The sequence below is a fragment of the Neomonachus schauinslandi genome, chromosome 10, assembly GCF_002201575.2.
Source record: "Neomonachus schauinslandi chromosome 10, ASM220157v2, whole genome shotgun sequence".
NCBI classification, from domain to species: Eukaryota; Metazoa; Chordata; class Mammalia; order Carnivora; family Phocidae; genus Neomonachus; species Neomonachus schauinslandi.
This window is the reverse complement of record NC_058412.1, coordinates 83,498,498-83,517,090: the sequence shown is the minus strand read 5'-3', so window position 1 is coordinate 83,517,090 and position 18,593 is coordinate 83,498,498.

Here is an 18,593-nt window from a genome sequence, read left to right as displayed (position 1 = left end):
CATGTACGTATCCCAAATGACACACATACACATACATGTCCCATATGTCACACACACACACACACACACACACAGAGTTGTTGTGAAGGTCCATGAGGTTACATGCAAGAATGTATAGCATAGTGAGGGAACTTGATAAATGTTTATTCTGTCCTCTTTCAAACAATGAAAAACGTTTATATTTCTTCTTTAATTGAAAAAGAATAATAGCACCTCATCCTTTATGATATTTTACTGTAAGCTTTAACCCAAGACAACTTTTATTGCTTAAGCAATTATTTGGCAAAAGAAGACCTACGGCAGAATTTCTTTTTTTTTAAATTTTATTTATTTGAGAGAGAGAGAGAGCAAGCATGAGGAGGGGGGAGGGGCAGAGGGAGAGAGAGAGAAATAGACTACCCACTGAGCAGGGAGCCCGATGTGGGACTCAATCCCAGGACCCTGACATCATGACCTGAGCCGAAGGCAGATGCTTAACCGAAGGCAGATGCTTAACCGACTTAGCCACTCAGGCACCAGAGTTTCTGAGCAACAATTTTATCATGTGTCAGATGTCATTATTATTAAATGCAAGTGCATTTAATAAACCAGGAAAATATAACTGGAAAGAAAGAGAATTCAGTACAAAGGAGTGTGTGTGTGCTCAGTGTTTGTGACAGCTTTCATGTGCAGGTTGCAGAATGCCTTTGTAAACATTAACTGTCAGTATCAGGTTCATGTCACAGAATGGACAGATTGACATCATCACCATTTCTGCCCCCGGAGTTTCTCTAGTCAAAGAAATCAACCAACATGAAGAACAGAAATAGTTTATATATAAAATAGTCTTCTCAATTAAGCGTACTTGGAACCCTTGGCAGTTTTGGCATCTCTCCTCTTCTGCTTCTCTGAGTGATGTTGTTGACACTACTGATTGTTCATCCAACAGCTTCCCCTCTGCCCCTTCTTTCTTGCTAGTAGAGACTGCCTCCCACTGCAGATGCTGAAAACACCAGACATCCGTTCCCTAGCCTCTCTTGCAGCTAGGTCATGGGTCTGAGAGCCAACCAAGGCCAATGGACAGGAGCATGCACCTGCTAAAGGCCTCACTAAGGAAACGAAGCAGGTGAAAAGAATTTCCTTGTCTGCCTTTGTTGGGCTTATGGGAAGCTAGTGCTGAGAAGTGGCCACCATCTTGTGGCTTTGGAAGAGGGAGGGATGGCAGGGACACCAACCAGCCTTATGAGGTGCCAGAGAAGGACCTGGAGCCTCTAGAATTTTTGTTTTGTGAGATAATAATGAACTTTATTTTTTTAGCCCTAGAAATGGAATATTCTGTTTGTGGCTGAATGCATCTAAAATGGTAGACATGGTGTCCAAAGCCATTCCATGTTTTGTGCATGTGAGTTTCTGTTTTATACCTTTATCCAGTATCTTCAAATGAAACAGTCTGAAGAAGGTTTTATAGGCCTCTAATCTTAACATTTGTGCAGGGTGAGGCAGTGAGACTTGACCTAAACAATTAATGACTGTAAACCATAGACAACGGTGCATCTTTCTCAAATATACAACCTCTACTCTTGTCTCTTGGTCTAGATATGTTAAATAACCTCAGCTTTTTCTCTGACATAAAACACCACACTAAGGAAGAAGTAAAACTTGCATTATTTGCAGATGACATGATACAATATATAGAAAACCCTAAAGACTCCACCAAGAAAGTACTGGAACTGATAAATGAATTCGGTGAAGTTGCAGGATACAAAATAAATATACAAAAATCAGTTGCATGTCTACACACTAATAATAAAGTAGCAGAAAGAGAATTTAAGAAAACAATCCCATTTATAATTGCACCAAAGATAATAAAACACCTAAGAATAAATTTAACCAAGGAGGTAAACAATCTGTACTCTGAAAACTCTTTGAATTTCAGAAAACTACTCTTTCTTGATGAAAGAAATTGAAGACGACACAAACAAATGGAAAGATACTCCATGCTCACAGATTGGAAAAAACAATACTGTTAAAATTTCCATTAAAAAAAAAAAAAAACCCATGTAGAGGAATTCACTAATAGGTCCAATGTCTCATCTGTCAAGCATATATTGAATGCCTACAATACACCAGGCCATGCACTAGACATTGGGGAAACAAAGATGAATGTGTGTGAACCATTGCTCCCAGGAACTCATCAGTTATTGGGGAAGACTGGGGGAGACAAATAGATGACATGGCTGAAAACCACACTCCTATCAGTAGAGGTCTTGGCAGAAAACAGATGGCGCCATCAGAAAGTCTAACTGAATTGAGTTTAATTAACCAACTATTCAGAATGTGGATGGCTTTAATGGAACCATCAAGAGATGGTGCCTAGTATCTGGGGAACTGTCACCACCCTTGGACCTGAAGGGACAGAGGGAGGGTGCTATGCCATGGAACCCAGAGAAAGCTTGTGGTCAGAGCAAGTGCGGCTGCTACCAAGGTCCGCAGCCACCCCAGTGGGGCTTCCCCAACTGAACCCGAGTCCCTAACCAGAAGTCAAAGGGCCAAGAAGCCAAGGGAAGGTGCCAATACAAGTTAGAGTCCTGGGACACACAGGGCAGGGAAAAGCAGACAACGAGGGAGCAGAGGGGCCAGTGGAAATACCCAGCACAATACTAAAACTTGGTTTGTCCCAGAGCTCTTATTTCTGTTCATACTGACATTGATAATTACCTATTTCAAGTCTTCTAAAAGTGAACACCCTCTTGTACTACCATTTTTCGGAGAGTTTTATTTCAGCTCTTATTAGAAAGGCCATCCAAAGGGGAGCAGAAAAACCATTTCAGTCTTAGAAAATATATAACTGTGTAGATAGCATCAACTCTAGCTTAACCACAAATTCAAGCATCTAGTGCGTGCGGCTGGCCCGAGGGGAAATGGTAAGGATTAAAGACATTCTACCAGCGGCATGTGCATGGAATGAGGTGTGACCCCTCTGACAGGGGCATGAGGGACAGGGAAAGGGGGTCCTTGACCTGTTTTAGCTTCTGCTCAGGGACCTTGGGCAAGACCCACTCAAGAACAGAGAACTTCATTTTACTGAGATCAACAATTCTGAGGAATAAGAACACTTAACTTTTAATGAACCTGAATCTCCTTAATCAAATCTATAATTAATTCTCATGCTATCCAGGCTCACAGTGGAATCTTTAATCATTAATTCAAGTTATCATCCATATGTCCTGCCCTGGACACATACTCACCCACTTGCCATGTTTTTATAGCAACATAGCAGCGATTGGAGACCCCTTGTTTCCCGGAGGCAGTGTTGAGTTCTCTGACTCTGAAGAAGAAGGTGTGGCTGAAATGGGCCGCCCACCCTTTGCCATCACACCTGTGAAGTCGTGCCCATCTGAATCTTTCCTGGTCCTTATCGTGATTCTGTGAACTACTCTTGAAGATCAAAGTTCTTCCTTTTCTAATGTGTGGGTTTTTTCCTATCAAGATTATATATGCACATATTTTAAAGTCAAATTGTTCCATTCCACAAGGCTTTTTATGAAAAACAGCAGAACCTCCTTAGCATCTTTCGCTCCCCCAGAGGCAACCCACTGGCCACGAGTTTAGCACATCCCTTCGTACTTCCTTCCCTATCTGCAAATAACATGCCCGCGTTCCTCTTCCGGGAGCCTTCCATTTTAGGCCCTATCTGTGAACTTCCCTTTATGGAGGATGACAAGCCTATTCTCATACACCCCATAACCATGGTACCCTACTTCATCCACACACGTTTCTCGACTTTCCACCCTCTCAATATTAGTACAGTTACAACATAGCTTGGTTGTAGCAGTACTCAGTGTTTACATAATTATGCTTGCAAATGCTATTTACAGCTGAGCCACAGTATACTGTAACTTTTTCTTTCTTGCACAATACTATGTTTTCCCTAGAGCTTATCATTGTACTGTGTGTGTGCATGTGTGTGTGTATGCAGACTTAACTCCCTGGGTATTTATCACCACTGTACACCCAAACACTATCTTTGTGTAAATCTCCTTTCAATCTACCAAACATGTGAGGACATCTATCAGGTCATTTTTTCTGAAGAAATGTCTCTGCCATATCCTTTGTTTTCTATATTCTGATTCTTCCTCTTCTGTGGTTTTACAGAGGACATGTAACAGCTTCCTGAGTAATTTCTTCCTGAGGTGAGTTTCTTGAAATCTTGTACATCCTAACAGGTTTTTGTTCTACCCTCACATTTAGTGGATTTTTCTGGCCAGGGATAAGACTCTAGGATAGAAATAATTTCTTCTCGGAACTTGGAAAGCATTGCTTCACTGTCTTCTAGCTTCTGGGATTGATACAAACAAGTCTAATTAATGTCATTCTGATTTTTTTTTCCAAAGTAGTTCCTTTTCTTATCTTTTTAAATATGTCATTCTGATTCTTGATTCTTTATCTGCGAACTACGTGCTTGTCTCTGCAAGTGCTTTGAGTCTTCTCTTTGTCCCCGCTGCTCTGAAATTCTTCAGTGATGCACCTTCGATGGTGTAGATCATTTTCATACTTTGGCCAGGGTACATGGTGGGCCCTTTTCATTTAGAAAATAGCCTCTTTTGGTTTTAGGAAATATTCCTTTGCTATTTCTTAAGTAATTTCCTTCCCACCGCTTCCTGTTTTCATTCCTATGATTCACTCATTGGATTCCCGTTACCAGGATTGATTCTCTAATTTCCTTATTTTTTCCTATCTTTAATTTTTTCATCTTTTTACTTTACTTTCTGGAAGATTTCTTTAACATTACCCTTCAACTTTCTTATGGGGTTTTAAATTTCAGCTTTCATATTTTTATTTTCTCAGATTTCTTTTGTACCCTGAATATTCCTTTTACATAAGATGCTTTTCATGTTTTACAGATGTAGTATCTTCTCTTACCTCTCAGAGGTTATTCTTGTTCTTTTCTTCTGTTATTCTTGTTCTTTTTCATCTGCTTCTGCAAGATGCTCTTTTCCTATTGCTTTGCTCTTCATTGTTGCTGGGATATACTTGACCCCGAGCATCTTGCCTGATGATCCTTGGTGGTCAGTGTGTAAGAGGGGGCTGCTAAGGGCTGACTGGAAGCTTTGTGGTGCTTATGGCCCACAGTCTTTACTATAGGACGGTCAGGCTGGGCCATGTCCTTAGGAGCTCCTGGGGTCAGTGTCTTGGGTATTCCTCATCTGCTGGTGAGGTCTCCCAGAAAAGACACTTCCAATTTTCTTCCTGAAGGGTATATGGCTGGTTGCCAGGGTCCCCATCCTAAAATGGGAAAGAGTCTGGAGTTTTGAACATTTATTTGTAAACTACTGCTTACTCTCCTGTGTCCATATCCTTCCTTCAGCTGCACTTGGTGCTCCCAGATCAGACAGGCTCGGTTTACTCTCTCCAGAAAATAAACCTCCAGGCCACTGTTGAATCTAGCCATTTCTTAAAGAAGAGTTTGTCCAGTCCTCCTTCACCGTCAGTCACAGAAGCACTTGCTTCCACCAGTTTTGAAGAGTTTGTATGTGGGAGGAAGTGGGTCTCATGATGTAGAGAAGGTTATTTCTCAGTGTTTGCCACTGCCAGCCGGGGGTGTCATTTTCTCCAATCTGCTAAGTCAACTACAACTTTTCCATTCCATTTGGACCTTCCAGGGTCTTCTTTGATTCTCTTTGCCTTTGTGGGTTTATGACTTTGAAAGACCCATTACAGTCATCTCGGTAGGGCTTCAGGAGGGGGTGGAGCTAAGCTCTGGCCCAGCACTAAGACTAAGGGGACTCAATTGCCTTGGCAGCACAATTTAAGGGGGCACCAAAAAATTCAGTTGTCAAGATAAATAATATTTACTGCAATCTTTTAACAAATAGGAATTAATGTAAAAAACCCACCATGAACAAAATGTCACAGTGTTAAATAAAAACAAGATCAGTACGACTGATTGTTCTTTGTGCATCATGTTCCAATACGGTTCAGCATGGCATTGGTGCAATCTACTACATTTAACCAGTCCTAATGATCTTGGTATTCTTCATGACCACATCAAGCCATAAAGCTTACAAGACGCTGCAAATTATATTTTCACTTGTCCATCATGCCAGTTACTTGAACATCCAAAAACTAAGGGCTAATCTAGTCTGGCCTGAACTACTTTTGGATTGAATTCTATGCTAGCATATGGCAGATGAACTTGGCCAGCATTGGCGGGCGTACGTCTGTGTCCTTGCAAGTGGGATTTCTTTCATCATAATAAACATCTCTTTGAAAAAGTTTGGTGACGGGGCGCCTGGGTGGCTCAGTTGGTTAAGCGACTGCCTTCGGCTCAGGTCATGATCCTGGAGTCCCTGGATCAAGTCCCGCATTGGGCTCTCTGCTTGGCAGGGAGCCTGCTTCTCCCTCTGACCCTCCCCCCTCTCATGTGCTCTCTCTCTCTCTCTCTCTCATTCTCTCTGTCTCAAATAAATAAATAAAATCTTTAAAAAAAAAAAGAAAAGAAAAGAAAAAGGTTGGTGAGTTAAAAGCCATATGCATGTGTTAATAAGACAAAGAGGCACTGAATTTAGTGTTTTTCCATCTATCAGGACATTTGGAGCATATTTGAGGCATTAGCCAACAGCAAGGCAGCCCTACACCCAGATGAAAGACAACATAAATTAAGGTTTTCTGCCATAATTTATGTCAGAAATTTTTCACAACACGCCAACCTTAGCAGATTAGTGTAATCCACGCCAGGCTAAACTCAGACACCTCAGCTTTTGGTGGAAACTTCCGAGTGAATCCAAACCCTCCTTCTCTTTCACTTATCCCTGAGGCCTTTCGACTGCACATTTTCAGATGGTGTTAAGTGGTGAGCTCCAACTGACTCCAAAACATCCAAAAAGTTCAGAAAACTCTCATTATCTGATATTTGTCAATAATTACTTGATTCTTTTAGAAAAATACATTCTCCTTCAAATCAACTGCACTTCGATCTTCCCTCCCTGGTGGCCACATTCCTGAACACTCTTTCACTGATGTCACTCTGGATACTCTTTCAGAAGCCCCACCCTCAGGGTAGACTTTGCCCAAAAGCTTCCCACCTTACACTTAAGCTAAATAATGGGTCACATTCAAAAGCAGGGGTGTTGTTCCCATGGGGATGTTATAATGATAAACTTAAGTTTCTACTGGTACTTTGACACTCAAGAGGACAGGCATTCTAAATTCTCAAGGTAATATTATTAGCTTTTGTCAGAAACACGTTGTGCTATTAAGTGAATCCCTTGAAAAAATATGGAGGCATCTAGCTGGCAGTTCTCTGTTTTCTGAAGGCGCTGATAACCTACTTTTGCTCAGCTTTTGGAAGTGAGTGAATGTGTGCGTGTGTGCGTGTGCGTGCACATGCACGCATGCTCGTGCTCTTCACCAACAGTGAATTGTATTCGTAAGGTGCCAGGTAAGAACAAGGTATCATTATGAAGAGAAGCATTACCTCACAGCTCAGAGACTCAAATGAGACCACACCTGAAGTACTTTGTTCTGTTTCAGGAAGCTTAGTTACAGAAAGATGAGGTGGTGACTGGAGGGATGCCAGGAGAACAGAAAACAATAGAGAGATACAGGAGATCAAAGCTGCCAGAACATGAGAAAACATCTCCAGAAAACAACTATCCCCAGCTTCGATAATTCACCATTATTTAGCAAGCGTTCAGATGTATAAGGCTTCACGCTTTAGAGAATGCAAAGGCAAATAAGATCCAGTCCCTTCCCTCAAAGCACAAACAATATAGAGAATAGGTGGCCAAAGTCATTGTAATACAAACAACTCACACCTTCCAAGCCATTGTGCATACGGAGGAGGAGGGTACTGTTTCATCACAAATATTGATTAATTTCCTGAGCTCTTGTTATACAAACATGGCATCATCGGGCTAGATAAACAGACCTTAAATAAGCAAGCACTCCTATCTTCTACCAACAAAAGATTTTAATTGAAAAACAAAGCAAAGCCTAATGTAAATGGGCGTTGTGATTTCAGTCAACTGGAAGTGGTACCAGGAAATGCAAGGCTCTAAAGAAGGTAACAAGGGGGTTGCAAAGAGAAATTGGCGCTCTGAGCAAAATTCCTTCTTTCTGACATTCAGAAATAGTTATAAATATAACAGTCATGGGGTTAGAAATGACAAACAGTGATCACGTGAAAGATATTTAATCTGTGGCATACAGGACAACAAGGGAAGTAGCTTGGGCGATGAACTTGTGGTATCTCAACTGTGCTGGGATTGACAACTCTAGCATTTCCTATGCTGCTGTAACAAATTGCCACAAACTTGGTGGATTGAAACAACACACATTTATTATCTTACATTTCTGTAGGTTAGAAGTCCTCACTGGGTAGAAATCAAGCTGTCGGCTCCTTTCTGGAGGCTCTAGGGGAAAATCTGACATCTGGCGTTTTCCCACTTAGAGAGGCTGCCCGCATCCGTTGGCTGATGGCCCCTTCCTCCATCTTCAAAGCCATCAGTGGTGGTTGAATCCTTCTTACATTTCATCACTCTGATCTGCTGTTTTGTTTGTCTCTTCCCCTTCTAAGGAACCCTATGTTTATCTCGGGCCCACACTGATAATCCAGGATAATCCGCTTATTTTAAGGTTGTTTTGATTGGCAACCTTAAGTCCCATTTGTCATGTGTTACGAGTTGAATTGTGTTCCCCCACCAAAAATGGTATGTTGAAGTTCTAACTCCCAGTACCTGAGAATGCAACTTTCTTTGGAAACAGGGTCATTGCAGATGTAATTAGTTAAGATGAAGTCACACGAAAGTAGAGGGGTCTCCTCATCCAATATCTGGTGTCCTTGTAAGAAGACACAACATGCAGGGAGGACATCATGTGGAAATGGAAGCAGAGATTGGACTGTTGTTATCTACAAGCCAAGGGATGCCTGGAGCTGTCACAAGTTAGAGGAAAAAAGGGAGGACCCTCCCCTACAAGCTTCAGAAGGAACACCTTGATTTTAGATTTCTAGTCTCCAAAAGTGCAAGAAAATTGTCTGCTGTTTTAAGCCACCAAGCTTGTGACATTTTGTTATGGGAGCCCCAAGAGATAAATACACCATGTAAGATAATATATTCATAGGCTCTAGGGAGGAGAATGTGAATGCCTTGGGATTAGGAGGCCGTTATTCTGCCTACCACTGTGGCCTTCGAGGAATTTTGCATTTTGTCAATGTCCAAAGAGAAGTGTTGGTAGAAGAGTACAAGCGTGTTTAGAGACAATCCTCCATCGGTCTTTCAGGTTTCTGCACATCTTGGGAGAAGAGGCACATCCAGACCACAGTTTTCAGAATGTTTGTAGAGCCAACAGCCTTGAAATATGGTGACAGTGTCTACCCCTAGAGAAAATGTGTTTTCTACTGTCAGCAGAATAAAGAAATGTCTCCCTCCTGGGCAAAAGTAGGTAGGCTTATGGTCCATTACAAAAGATTCGGGTTCCCTAAGTGTCGGGTGCCTCTCCTGTCACCCCGCCCACCACAGGGCCACCTGTCCCCTGGCCCTCTGGGCATCACCCTGTGGGCACTGGTGATGGGAGAACTGGTGTAAATGCTGCTACTCTGGCCAGCTCTACTCTGTCCTTTGTCTCTGACCCAGGTATCTCGCATCCTCTGCCAGCACCTGGCCATCTGTGGTAGGTTACCAGGTTAGCTTGCAAGTAGGCTAAACCTTAGGCCCCTTAGTACTCGACAAAGGAAAATCCAGGTAGATAACCTGGCAAGTGGGAGAGAAGCTGCCGTGAGCAGAGAACAAGTCAATGTGCAGGTCAGACATCCTGGCCCTTGGCTCACCTGCTTTTGGCATCCCTGGCTTGTCTCAGTGGTTCTCCCCGTGAGCTCCCTGGATCTGCAGCATCAGCATCACTTGGTAACGAGTCCACAGTACAGATGCTTGAGCCACATCCCACATTCATGGAATCAGAAACGGGGTGACCCCCAGCCACCTGGCCTTTAACAAACCCTCCAGAGGTGCCACTGTGTGCAGTTTGGGAAGCCCTGGCCTTCTCTGTGCTCAGTTTTCCATGTGTGCACACATTCAGGCTTTGCATAGGGGGACACTGAAGCCTAGGACAAGAGTGGGGCCAGGAGAGAGATTTCAGCCTCTGTGGCTCCCTTGCCTCCATGTCGGTGGGACAGGATGGGTCTTCTGCATTTTCCTTAACGTTTGCCCTCTCCACCCTCCCCTCAAAGGAGACCTGGCCTTTTACTAAAGGAACACCCTATGAAAGCTGGTCAACATTAGCAGCCATTCTCAAGGGTGCAAACTGGACTTGTCCATTTGACCGTCCCTTAGAGAAAGAAGGGTCAGAAAAAGAAGGCGGGGGACCCAGGAAGAAGTATTTCTGGGGCCTCATGGAGGCAAGCTTTTCCCCAAAGCAAAAACAACCCGAACGGGTGTGCTGTATACACGACTGGCATGGTCCATGCACATGGAGGGACCTGCTCCTCGCTGACAGGGAGGCGTGGTCCTCTCTGCGGGAGGCAACCAGATCCCAGGCGAAAGAGGGTGAAATGTTCTATGGACACGTGAGGTTACCACTTGCAGGCCGGAGGAGGGAATGGGGTCTACAGAAATCATTTCACGGCTTCAAGAGGACCAGCAGGGACAAACGGATTCAACAATGCATGGGATAAAAAATGACTATCTGGGCGTCCAAGTGACTGATAGCGCGTCTTTTATTTTTCTGTCCTTGGGTAAAGATTACCTTGAAAGTCCTCCTTAGTTCTGTAGTTCCAGAACAGAGTGAAGGATGAACGATATTCTTACTGCAAAAAATAGTACAGGAGGAAAAAAACAAAAACAAAAAACCACAGTCCTGACAGGGATCTTAGGGGATTTTTTTTTTTCTCTATAACCATGCTTTTCTTCCTCCCTCATTGCCGGATAAATCCCAGCATCAAAACTATTCTATTCACTACACACGAAGAGCTTTCAAATATACCGGTTAAAAAAATGCTGAACGCAGCAACCAAAAAAATTTCAATACCAAAAACCTAAACCAATTTAGGTTATAATAAAGGGTTTACAATGATCACATCCTGCCTTGAATGGGCCTGCCCCCCTGAGAGATGAACATCTGGCTGTGTGCGCTGCATTACGCCATCTTTCTGTTGGCTTCTCCCCACCCGGGGAATGTGTTGTAGGTGCTCTGGGACCGTGTATTAAATCCACTGGTCTTGTAGCTTCCCATGAGCAACCGTAGACCCCCTGGTGATGCCCAGTGGACACTTCTCATGGAATATTTATGGAACATTCTATTAATTTATTACCAATGGACCTCACCCTACACATTCCACATCAACAGCTTTTTTCCTGCTTAATTCTCTTGACTAGATTATAGTCATGTGTGTGCCTCTCAGGCTCTCTACTTTTGTGGGCTGAGGAGACGCTCACAGTAAAAGGGAAACCTGGGCCTCATCAGGGCGAATGCATTAGCTACCACCTTAAAGAAACCCGTACCTTGGCCCCGAGTGCGGCCTCCATGCAGGAGGAGGTGTGTGGCGGGCTGCAGTCCAGTCATCTCGGGACGGCAGGCCTGGCTTCTGAGCGGGGGCAGAGAGGAGCGTGGCCTACATCTGTTAGCGTCGCACGGTGGAAGTCCAGAAAAGTGGCCCGTGACGCTGCTGGAAGGTGTGGCAGTGAGGAGGGCGTGAGCCGTGGAGCAGGGAGGCCTTTCTTACCTGTATTTGCAGTTGGGGTGAGGCACCTTGTAGAGCTGGGCTTCCAGACCAGCCAGTCAGAGAGAAAGTAGCCCAAGGCCATGAACAGAAGGGTGTGAGTAGGGATCTGTTGAAACCTGGGGTGGGGGGGGTAGTTAAATCAGGGCAAGAGGACCCAGGACCCTGGAAGGGGTGGAGGGCACCTCAGATGTGGGTGGAAACTGCAAGGAGCACTTGTTTCTGGCTTGCCCTTCCACGAACGGGGCTTAGCGCCCTGCCTTCCAGGTCACACAAGGGTGAGAGGCTGGGCCCCCCGCCAGGGGAACCAGATCTCCTGCCAGTTCTGCCCCCACAAGGCTCTGTGGCCTCCGGAAGGCCACCTCACATTTTTGGGCTCTGTTCCCTGCCCCCGCTCCGCCCCGCCACAGAAAGTCTGCAGTCCTGATTGAAGGTCTGCACCCCTTCTCCCTCTAATGCTCCCTCCTGGGTGCTGGTCCCTTGTCACTGTCCTCACAATGGTGAGAACCATGGTCCAGCAAACAAAACCTCCCCCCGGCTCAAGGATTTCTGGAACATTTTGACAGGGATTTTACATACATTCACGGTTCACCGTAAGGGCAGTTGAAACCTCCTGTCCTGGCTGCTACTCTTCCCTCACACCTCCCATGGCTTCCACGGCTTCTCCTCTTCTCCCTCTGCCCCACACCCAGCCTTCAGCCCTAGGCCACGGGGCCCTGGGCCGGACCCTCCTCCCCCCAGGGGGACTGGCAAATATGGAACTCTTTATGGCGGGCTCAAGAAGGGACATCGGGGAATCCTCCCGTGCCACTCACTTGTGCCCCTACCTCCACACTCCCTTCCAGATTCTCTGCCCTGTCCTTCTTCTTGCTTGCCCGGTTGGCCATGGGAGGTGCGGCTCCCCTGGCCCCCCTGAGTCCAGGAGGCAAACGTCTTTCAACATGTGAGTTGGGAGGCACAACACAAATGCATGTTTAGGAAAGTATATAGCTCATGGTTTGGTATCAGAGACATTCCACAAATAGAAGTCCCAGCTCTTTGTCCTGAAGGTGATTCCACATAAATGAACTGCACACACTTGAGCTGTTTATAAACTGACTTAGCCTCAGTTCTTCATGACCTCTAGTGGCAGAAGAAGGGCTGTGCTCTTTTTCCAGGTAATCCCCGTCCTTTGCCCTGAGTATCTCAGAATATCTCGTGTCCACCCAGCTCTCCATTCCCACGGCCACTGTCCCCTCCCTCCCCAACATCCCGCAGCCCCAGGAGATGGCTTCCAGAGCAGCCTCTCTGACCCCTCCTCCCATATCCCCTCCCAGAAGGGAGGCACACAGCAAACTGGGGACTCACCAGCCACAAGGCCTGCTCTCGTGGGGGCTGTTTGGGGATTATCCCTGGGGCATGAGGGTCCAGGCACCTCCCGCAGAACTGTTCAAGTCTGGGGCACTGCCTCAGAGCCCCCTGGGGGCGGGAGAGGATGTAGAGTTATGGGCACTGTTGCCAAAATCCAAAAAATTCTAAATTCCAGAATACAATAGGCTCCCTGGGTGTGAGTTAAGGGATTGGGCGCCTGCCTTATGGGCAGGGTTGGTTTCCTACCCAACACTCATTGCCCAAATCCTGATCAGGCCATTTGGGAAGAAGTTGCAAGTTTTCAGAGGATTTATCTCCCTCTCCCTCTCTCTCCCCCTTTGCCCCCTCTGCCTCATCCTCTGCTCCTCTGTCCTTCTCTCCCCCCTCCCCCTCCCTCGGCCCCTCCCTCTCTGACGTCTCTTATCTCCAGCTCTGTCTCCTCCCCCTTCCCCTCACCTCCCCCTTTCCCGACCCCCACTACTGGATGCATATAGGACAGCATGTGGCTCTGCTGGCCCCAGGTGGCTGTCCTGTGACCCCGAGGGGAGCCAGGCTTGGGTTGCAGCTCACGCTGAGCATTGTAGAGCAGAGAAACAGAAAGGAATCAAGTCCTGGAGGACCTTTTTGAGCTCCCATCTTGCCAAGCCCGGACTCACCCTCCCTGTGAACTCAGTTATATAAGATTAGAAACTTCCTGATTGTCCAGATGGGCTTGAGTCAGGTTTTTTAGTTTTCTTTTTATTAAAAGTGCAGATCTTATCATGGCACACCCAGCTTAGAATCACGGCCCATGACATTCAGAATTAAAGTGCTACCTCCTCCCCTCAGCTCAAGGCAGAGATCAGTGGCCCCTCGGCGCCCACTCATATTCCCTCAAATGAACTCTCTTCCTCCAGCAGCGCCAAACGAGGCCCAGCTCCCTAGACTCTCCTGGAGCGTCACTTTTCCATGCCTGTCAAGATACTCTCTGCTGAAATATGCTTCCCTTGTCAATCCAATGCATATTCTGCCTTCAAATTTCAATGCATTGTCTTCTCCACACCTCTTTCTGATCCCCAGGGAGCAGGATAGTAGAAGGGTTGAAAGTATGGGCTGGGGGGGCGCCTGGGTGGCTCAGTTGGTTAAGCGACTGCCTTCGGCTCAGGTCATGATCCTGGAGTCCCAGGATCGAGTCCCACATCGGGCTCCCTGCTCGGCAGGGAGTCTGCTTCTCCCTCTGACCCTCCTCCCTCTCATGCTCTCTGTCTCTCGTTCTCTCTCTCTCAAATAAATAAAAAAAAAAAAAAGTGAAGACAATGTCTTTAAAAAAAAAAAAGAAAGAAAGTATGGGCTGGGGCAAGAGGAGTGGGGAGGACACTGCCAAGAATGGGGACTATATGGGGGCGCCTGGGTGGCTCAGTCAGTTAAGTGTCTGCCTTCAGCTCAGGTCATGATCTCAGGGTCCTAGGATCGAGTCCCACATTGAGCCCCATATCAGGCTCCCTGCTCAGCAGGGACTCTGCTTCTCCCTCTCCCTCTGCCCCCCTCCACTCATGCTCCCTCCCTCTCCCTCTCTCTTTCAAATAAATAAATAACATCTTTTTTTAAATGGGGAAGATATGAAAAGATAGAGGAAAGATGGAAAGAAACTGAATCCTGGTCAGAGCATTTGAGGTCCTGGATCAAGCTTAACCTGAAAGCAGACTACCTTAAGACTTTAAGTCTTGTGAGTTTTTAAATTTCTGGTAATGGTATAGGTCAATTGAGTCGTATTTTTGCTTGTTTATTTTTTGTTTCTTGCATCCAAAAGCCTTCCAAAATTCCTTTCCAAAAGTCAAGCCTTTATCATACTTTGCCATGGACTGGCAGCCTTTCAGGGGCAAGAGTCATAGGTTATTTGCTTTTCCCTTCTCTATCCATTCCATATCCATTAGAAGATACTCAGTAAGAGTTCACTGAAATTAAATAAGCTTCTCACTCTTGCAAAGTTCTACTTTACATTTCAACAATACTGTCTGTTAACGTTGTCAGTTCAAAAACATGCTGAATTCTAGTGAGACACAAGATTGCTTTTTTCTTTTAAAAAACAAAATTGAGTGCATGCTTGATGTGTCTTATTTAAATTGCATTGAGGACACAGAATAGAAATATTAAAATTACACACTCTTTATAAAAATGCCAATTTTTAATTTAAAATGGGTAGTCTCCCGTGATCTAATTTTTTTTTTTCCCAGTAGGATCCAGGGTTACCCATCTGTTAAGATAATTTGTTTCCTTCTCACAGCAGACCTAATCGCCACCCTGGGCGTGAGGTCTGGAAAGACTGATTCGCGAAAGGGCTTCCGTTCCCCTCAACCATGCCGCCGTCTGTACTCACGTGAAGTCCCAGCCCAGGGGAGCATCATGGAGCTCCCTCTGAAAGGTGCAGAAGAGCAGACACTTCTCCATCTGCCCCACCATCCCTCCCTGGCCCTGCTGAGTAAACTACCCTGCACACAGAGATGCCAACTTCATGACCCTGCTTGGGAGAACATATAAAGAAAAAGACATCAAACTGTTCCAAGAGGCTATTATTTTGGCAACATTACTAAACAGTTATTTAGCTTGGCAGCTCAGCAGTACAAGCCTCCTATAGCCCTCCCCATGCCAAGTGTTCTCACGGGGAGAGCTGAGGAAAGATGGCTGGCAGGTCAGACACCAGGCACAAAACTGCAATAAAAAGGGACCATTTGACATAATCACTTCTGGTCACAGGTGGGGGCATTACTCAAGAGAAAGAGAAAAAGAGTTTGTGGCTTATATGACTAAAACGGCAATGGATTCAGGCATGGCTGGATCCAGGTGATCAACAGACATGCCAAGCCAACATGGACAGCTGAGGGACTTGTCAGGAAAAAGCCCTTCTCCTTCCCTTAGTTATGGCAAACGCTGCGACGCTCCTCCTCACCAGTGGGGATCCCTTGCTCCTCCCTGAGCGATGATCCTGGTGAACAGAGGGTTTGTTTGGCCAGGCCTGGGTCACTTGGTAGCTCCTGGTCACAGAATATATTCATCTGCTGTGCTGCTGTCACAAAATACCGAAAACTGGGTGGCTTCGAGCAACAGAAATGTATTGTCTCTCAGTTCTGGAGCCTTGAAGCGTGAAGTCAGAGTTTTGGCAGGGCTGCATGCCTTCTAAAGCCTATAAGCAGGCATTCTTTGCCTCTTTCTTGCTTCTGGAGGGTGGCTGCTGCATCTTCGTGCGTTCCTTAGTTTGTAGATGTGTCCGTGCAATCCTCTGTCTTAACATGGCCTCCCCTGTGTTCTTTCGCAGTCATCCCTGTGTGTCTGTGTGTGACTTATCCCCTTTCTATAAGGACCCCGGTCACATTGGTGAAGGCCTGCCCTAACGATCTCCTCTTAGCTTATTACCTCTCTAAAGACTCTCCTTCCAAATAAGGTCACTTTCTGAGGTACGGAGGGTTAGGATGTCAACACAGCATTTGCAGGGGCAGGAGGTGAAGAATTCAACTTATAACACACACAGTAGGAAAAGTTAAAACAACTCTTGCCGATTTCCCCAAGCATAAAACTGGTACAGTAATAGCCCCTCCTCCCTGAGCTGATGTGAAGAGTCAGTGACAAAATCCATAGAAAGTTATGGTCCCGCGGCCTGGTTCATGGTGGCCACCCGGTTTTTGCTTTCGTTACTTCTACCATGGACCAAAACCGCGCATACTTTTACCTTGTGCAATTTCACCTGTGTGTGGAGAGAACGAGAGCAGACAGCGTAAATAAACGAAATGGATTTAGCAACAGGGGCGCCTCACCCACCGCTCCAGCCAGGGAGAACGCTCGTGTGTGGGAGAGAAAATCGAGCTAACTCTTGTTTCCTCAGATGGCCTGGGGTCCAGCATCGCTCCCACGAAAGCGTCTCACCACTGAGGGAAGGGGCGTCTCAGGTAGGGAGATGAGTGCACGTGTGCCCCTAAACGCAGGCCAGCCCCTGGTCTGGGTGTCCAACCTGAGAACAGGCCCTGTGTGGAGGCGGCAGGAGATGCCAGCATGCTGGGCCACGGGCTGGCGCTCCAGGGCAGTGTCCTCAAGCTCTCTGCGGTGAGGGACCACTATCCTTCAGCCTTCCAGGGTTGAGGGGGGCCCCACCGGGCCCGACAGGACCCAGCTTGTGTCCCCCATGCTCGGCACCAGGGAAACAAGCACCTGAGCTGGTCTCAGCCCGCTGGCCGTGTGCTTGGATGCCTTGGCCTGTCACCTGCCCCCAGTTTGCCCCCTCTTCCCTCTCACTCCTGTGTTTACCTCACTGTGGACTGGTAACAGACCCTTCGACACCGGCCCTGGCCCACAGACCTGGCTCTGAGGGGTGGGGAGGGTGGTTGGGATGACTTAAGGGATGTTCAAAGGGAATCGAGGATGAATACGATATTTTCCTTTCCTTACTCCTAACCCCTGCCTGAGATGGGCCTCCTCTCTAGAAAAATCCACATTCCCCCTCATGGTTTTCTCAGCTCCCTCATCAACTGTCTCCCTCCTTCCCCAGCTTCTCCTACCCAGCCCCACCCCGGTCAGCCCAGCCTCCTCACTGGTCCACCGGCACCCTCGGCTTATTCTCGAAGGCACGGCCATGCCTTTCTTCATCTGCAAAGCAACCAGATTTGACCAGACTTTGCTTTGCTTCCTGGGACTCAGGTTTCAGAGGAAAAAAACAATGGTGGACCTGTTTGTTTCTTCAGTTGGCCCTCAGATCCTGACTCGCAGGGCTGGGGGGTGAGTGGGGGAGAGGGAATGGTGGGAAAGTGAGGGGCAGCCCCCTTCCTTGGTTGGAGTTGGCCTCGCAGGGAATCTGGACGGGCCAGAGGGCTGGCATGAGGAGGAAGCCAGGTGGCCAGTGGGGACAGCCAGGAAAGCCTCTCAGGGCTAGCAGAGCCGCCTCAGCCTCAAACCAAAGCACACAAAGGCCAGGAGTTTTCCCTGTCACTTGAAACCTCCAGCTTCTCAGAAGTTTTGTGGTAGTAGTTAGAAGAAGTTATGGTTGGGGCGCCTGGGTGGCTCAGTCGGTTTAACTGTATGACTCTTGATCTCAGCTCAGATCTTGATCTCAGGATCATGAGGTCAAGCCACACGTTGGAGCCTACTGGAAAAAAAGAAGAAGAAGAAGAAGAAGAAGAAGAAGAAGAAGAAGAAGAAGAGGAAGAAGAAGAGGAAGAAGAAGAGGAAGAAGAAGAGGAAGAAGAAGAGGAAGAAGAAGAAGAAGAAGAGGAGGAAGAAGAAGAGGAAGAAGAAGAGGAAGAAGAAGAGGAAGAAGAAGAAGAAGAGGAAGAAGAGGAAGAAGAGGAAGAAGAAGAAGAAGAAGAAGAAGAAGAAGAAGAAGAAGAAGAAGAAGAAGAAGAAGAAGAAGAAGAAGAAAAGGTTATTGTTAGTAACTACTAAGTGTAATGTTGATGCTGAAATAAGTCATTCTGTGCGTATACACACCCAGGCCACTCAGGTCCAGCCACTTCTCTCTAAAAGGCTACACTGGGGTTCCAGGGACTATCCCGCTTCGCCGGCTTCCTGGACGCCTGGGCCATAG